Here is a 6,000-nt window from a genome sequence, read left to right as displayed (position 1 = left end):
GCTGCTCTTTGAAGAATGGATTGCACAAGATAAAGTAGGAGGCTAACACAATCTTCTAGGAGAGATATGATGGTGATATGAACAAGTAGTGTGGCAGGGAAGGGGAAGAGGAAAGACGGGATGTATTTTGAAGGTAGGGTGAAGGCAGTTAGGGAAAAGCGTGCTCAGGATGACACCCTCAGGTTTCTGCCTTAAGAAACTGGTGTTGGAGATGCGCTTTACTAAGATGAGAAAAGCTGGCAGAGGAAGAAGTTTGGGGAAATAGTGAGAGTGCAGTTTTAGACATCGTATGGTTGAAAGGTTCATGAAAATTCAAGTGATAATGTCAGGTAAGCATCTTGACATACAAGTCTGGAGGTCAGAAGAGAAGTCTGGATGGGAGAGAGAAATTTGGGAGTTACTAGTCTATGGATGGTATTTAAGCCATGAGACTGCTGGGTGAGATCACCTAGGAAGACAGTACAGAGGGAGGAGCAAAGAGAGCCCAGAACATATTCTGTCCAAGTGTGTTCATGACTCTGCAAGAAACTGTACAGCAGTGAGAATGTTTCCCTTTCCATTTCCCTTTCCATTGGCTCATTATTTTATCCATTTGTTTTTTTCTGGTATGCATATCAAGAACTTTCTAAGTGAATCCTAAACTAAAGGTCCTGGGGTATTTTTTTCCCTTGCTGTCAGAGCCAAAGGGAGGATCCAGGTTTGAGGGGGGATCTGTTCCCCATATATAATTTGGGGAACATTCTTTTAAAAAGTACAAGTTTATAAATATAGAATTAGGCATAAAAGTAAATATTTATTTAGAATTGGAAAAGATATCACAACAAATTGCAGATTTTAAAAAGTTGACAAATACCAGAGATGTCACAAAATCAAGACAATCTTATTTCTTTTTTTTTTTTTTTTTTTAAAATAAATTTATTTATTTATTTATTTATTTATGGCTGTGTTGGGTCTTCGTTTCCGTGCGAGGGCTTTCTCCAGTTGCGGCGAGCGGGGGCCACTCTTAACCGCGGTGCGCGGGCCTCTCACTATCGTGGCCTCTCTTGTTGCGGAGCACAGGCTCCAGACGCGCAGGCTCAGTAGTTGTGGCTCACGGGCTTAGTCGCTCCGCGGCATGTGGGATCTTCCCAGCCCAGGGCTCGAACCCGTGTCCCCTGAATTGGCAGGCAGATTCTCAACCACTGCGCCACCAGGGAAGCCCGACAATCTTATTTCTACTTTAAAATTATTTTAATTAATTAATAATTAACTGCCTGACACATGCATGTATTACTTCTTCTTACCTTTTCTGGCTACATAATTTTTGATTGCCTCTTTACTTTTAGAAAATCATATTCTATAGAGAGAAGAGAAAGATAATTGAGTCTTATAAAACATGGTCTATCAAGTTTTTTTTATTATTAATAGTTTAAAATTTCTGCATCACAACTCGTGATTGACTATGCCATATGAATTTTTAGAACCGTTGTTAAATTTGGGAAAATCTCAATGAAATTTCTTTCACATACGAGCAGTAAGATTTCAGCGCTATTTCACTGCTTTGGTGCCAATGTTGCATGCCATCTTGTTTAGAACCCTCAGACTTTGTCAGGAAAAGACGTGTTAGATATACAAGCAGAAAGCGTATAACTTCACACAAGACATGCCTGCTGTTTGTAATACTGCTCTAGGCTTTGTCCCACAAACACAGGAATTCTGACAAATTCTATTTTGTGCCACTCCCACTTTTAAAAAAATGGTTTGCTTGTGCTTGTACATGTTGCATTACTGAACACATTCCTGACAGGAGAGGACTTCCATTTCGACTAGGTGTTGATGAGAAGCAAAGCCTCCAGCTTACGATTTCACACGTTTGATGGGTGGAAGAATTTTCTACAGACTAGGCTGTAGCTTTACGCATTTTCAGTCTTGTTTCTCCTCCACTCCCCAGATACTGCATGCTTTGTATTGCAGTCCGGCCTCTGGTCCTGCATCCTTGTGTCATGGTTCATGGTAAGTTGTCATGGGGAGGTAGAGTCCTCTTAGAAGCCATTCCTGTAACCTGGGTGACTATGGACAACTTAACTATACATGGAAGTGACTATGAATCCCATAAGCATATTCCACTAAATCCAAACCACATAAATATCTCCCCAAATCAACATCTCCAACATGACCCAACACAAGGGGAAGCCTGAGTGGAAAGAGACAATAGTTCTAACCAGTTGTGATTAAAACATATAATTGTACACATACCTGTGACCATGAGAACACATGACTGGGTCCCTCCCAAGGCCTTAGCAGGGCCCTGTGCGAGCCCCCTCCATTAGTTTCATAGTAAAACTACCTCTGGTCAGAGCCTGAAATCTTCAACTACAGAGGTATTAACTGCTCACAGGTAGGTACCTCTTTATCCTCTCCTTGCGGGTGGAACAGTTATGTCCCTCCTGTGAGTTAGTCTTTGGGAAATCTCAAGGTGATGGTTTGAGTTGCTGCTCTGAAGTCATCAGTGTCCAGTTTTCTTTTCTTTTCTTTTCCCTTCTCTTCTCTTTCTAGCATATGCATACTGAGAAACATTTTTGTTATTTTTTTTTAAAATAAATTTATTTATTTATTTATTTATTTTTGGCTGCGTTGGGTCTTCATTGCTGCCCATGGGCTTTCTCTAGTTGCGGCGAATGGGGGCTACTCTTCGTTGCGGTGCGTGGGCTTCTCATTGTGGTGGCTTCTCTTGTTGCAGAGCATGGGCTCTAGGTGCATGGGCTTCAGTAGTTGTGGCTCGTGGGCTCAGTAGTTGTGGCTCGTGGGCTCTAGAGCACAGGCTCAGTAGTTGTGGTGCATGGGCTTAGTTGCTCTGCGGCATGTGGGATCTTCCTGGACCAGGGGTTGAACCCGTGTCCCCTGCATTGGCAGGCGGATTCTTAACCACTGTGCCACCAGGGAAGCCCCCATTTTTGTTCTTAAGTATAGGTTTTTCTCTTACAAACCTTGATTTTTAAAAATTGCTATTTATTAATGGTACCTGATTAAATAATTCAATAAGCATTTACTCTTTGCCCAGTACGATTACTAAGTGCATATAATCCTGTTAGAATTGTGTGGTGAGGAGACAGCAGTTCTATCTGTATGCATGAGCTTTTAAGAAAAATCTGAGCCTACAAATGCTGACAAGCATCTTGTATATGACTATCAAAACTGACGTCCTCTAAGAAGCTTACCTTTACATTTGCTTAATTCAAATCCCAGAGGAAGTAAACACCTACAACTAACTATTCCTCTAATATTAGTTACCACAAATATGCCTCTACTTCGGTGAGTCTTTACTCTTGAAAACTATGATCTGAGTCTAAAATGGCTCTTTAGCATGTAAATAACTTAAGTAAGGAATTTTATATATATATATATTTTAAGGATTTATTTCTTATTTATTTATTTTTGGCTGTGTTGGGTCTTAGTTGTGGACTCAGGATCTTTGTTGAGGCACATGAGATCTTTTGTTGCGGTGCGCGGGCTTCTCTCTAGTTGTGGATTTTCTCTCTCTAGTTGTGGCGTGCAGTCTCCAGAGCATGTGGGCTCTGTAGTTTGTGGCACGTGGGCTTTAGTTGTGGCGCGAGAGCTCAGTAGCTGTGATGTGCGGGCTTAGTTGCCCTGCAGCATGTGGGATCTTAGTTTCCTGACCAGGGATCGAAACCACGTCCCCTGCATTGGAAGGCGGATTCTTTACCACTGGACCACCAGGGAAGTCCCGGAATTATATCTTTCACGTAATATGCTTTCCTTGACACACTATGAATATTTGCCCTAAACAAAAATCACCTAGTTATAGACCTGACTAAAGAGCAGTTACCCCTTCCTGGGAGGGAGAGAACAGAGAAGGAAAAGCTAGGTGGGAGGGGTATATTGGGGGGAAAAGGAATAACTTTCATTCTGCTGGAGAGATAGTATGAGGTACTGAAAAAAGAGAAGAACTCCTCAATTTAGATGGTCGAGGTTGACCTCGGCTCTCTGAACTTAGGTGTATGATCTTAGGCAAATTATTTAAACTTTCTTAGCTTCATTTTCTTTTGAAAATAAGGGAGATAATAAAATAAATAAATTAAAAAAAAAAAAAAAAAGAATAGGAACTGGGATTCAACATAAAAAAAAAAAAAAAACAAACAAAAAAAAAAAAAAAAAAAAAAAAAAAAAAAAAAAAAAAAAATAAGGGAGATAATATTTGAGAGGATTCTTGGGGGATTTGATGGGATGGTAGTAGGAAATCTTCATGAATACTTAAACATTGTGTCATCACCTCACACACACACACACACAGCTTTTTTTTTACCTTAGTGCTCATTTTTTATCAAAGTAATCCATGCACATTACTTAAGACTTTTAATAAAAAGCTGTTCAAATCTAGAATATATGCCCACCATGTTATCATGCTATCTTGCCTTCACTATGCAGTGTTAGGATTTCCTTCTCCCTTTATTTCAATTGAATTTCATTTTCTGGATCTCATTTCTCTCTTTTGCTTATGGTTTCTGGGTTTCTAGTATTGTTTGAGGTTTTTGACACAATATTATATATAGTCTCCTAAATTTTCTTCTTATATATTTTTATATCCCATTTGAACTTTATTTTTACACACAGAATCCTTCCAGAGTTTTCATATACTGTTATATTTTTTAAAATAGAAAATTACAGCAGCAACATTTATTTTTAAAAATTCCTTTTCTCACAGAGCTAAGACAACACCTTTGACATATATATATTTTAAATTTTTATTGAAATACAGTTGATTTACAATGTTGTGTTAGTTTCAGGTGTACAGCAAAGTGACTTCAGTAGTTGGGTGCGTGGGCTCAGTAGTTGTGGCTCATTAGCTCTAGAGCACAGGCTCAGTAGTTGCGGCTCACGGGCTTAGTTGCTCCACGGCATGTGGGACCTTCCTGGACCAGGGATCGAACCTGTGTCCCCTGCATTGGCAGGCAGATTCTTAACCACTGTGCGACCAGCGAAGTCCCTCATCAATTCTTTATTCAGATCACTTTGCTTGCCAGTATACTCTTTTGTCTCTGGTTTCTTTCTCTCAACATTATTTTATGAGATCCATCATGTCACTGCATGTAGCAATAGTTAGCTCATTTTTCTTTGTCTACAGTTTTCTATTGGATTAACATATTCTATAATTGTTTATTTATTTTATGGTTTAAAGGCATTAGTATTTTTCCAGTATTGGCCTATAATAAACAATGTTTCTAGGAATAATGTACATACTTTTTAGTGAATATCTGGTGCAAAGAAATGTATGCATTTCTATTGAGAATTCACCTAAGAGTTAAATTGCTGTGTCTACATGTATTTAATTTTAATAGATAATGCCAAACTGTTTCCCAATGTATTTGTACCAGTTTCAACTCCTAATGGCAGTATATAAAGATTCCAGCTATTCCACATTCTCATCAGCATTTGGTACGATCACTTTTTAAATTTTAGCATTTTGTCAACTGTGTTGTGTTATGCATTTTTGTTTTAATTTAATTCTGATTACTAAAGAGACTGAAAACCTTTCAATGGCTTATTGGCCATTTGTATATCATCTTTTGAGAAGTGCCTCTCAAAAGAGGCACTTCAAGTCTCTTACTAAATTTTCTGTTGGGCTGTTTATCATTTTCTTACTGATTGAAGGAGTTCTTTATATATCATGGTTAATGAGCCCTTCATTGGTCATATGTGTTGTAAATATTTTATACCACTCCCACTTCTTACTTTATTTATTTATTTTAAAAAGTTATTTATTTATTTTTGGCTGTGTTGGGTCTTCATTGCTGCATGTGGGCTTTCTCTAGTTGTGGTGAGTGGAGGCTACTCATTGCGGTGGCTTCTCTTGTTGCAGAGCACGGGCTTTAGGCGCACGGGCTTCAGTACTTGTGGCTCGCAGGCTTCAGTAGTTGTGGCTCACAGACTCTAGAGCGCAGGCTCAGTAGTTGTGGCGCACGGGCTTAGTTGTTCCACGGCATGTGGGATCTTCCCAGACCA

Source organism: Balaenoptera physalus, assembly GCF_965194825.1.
Source record: "Balaenoptera physalus genome assembly, chromosome: 18".
Taxonomy (NCBI): domain Eukaryota; kingdom Metazoa; phylum Chordata; class Mammalia; order Artiodactyla; family Balaenopteridae; genus Balaenoptera; species Balaenoptera physalus.
The sequence above is the reverse complement of the archived record's forward strand: the minus strand, read 5'-3'. Positions refer to the sequence as shown.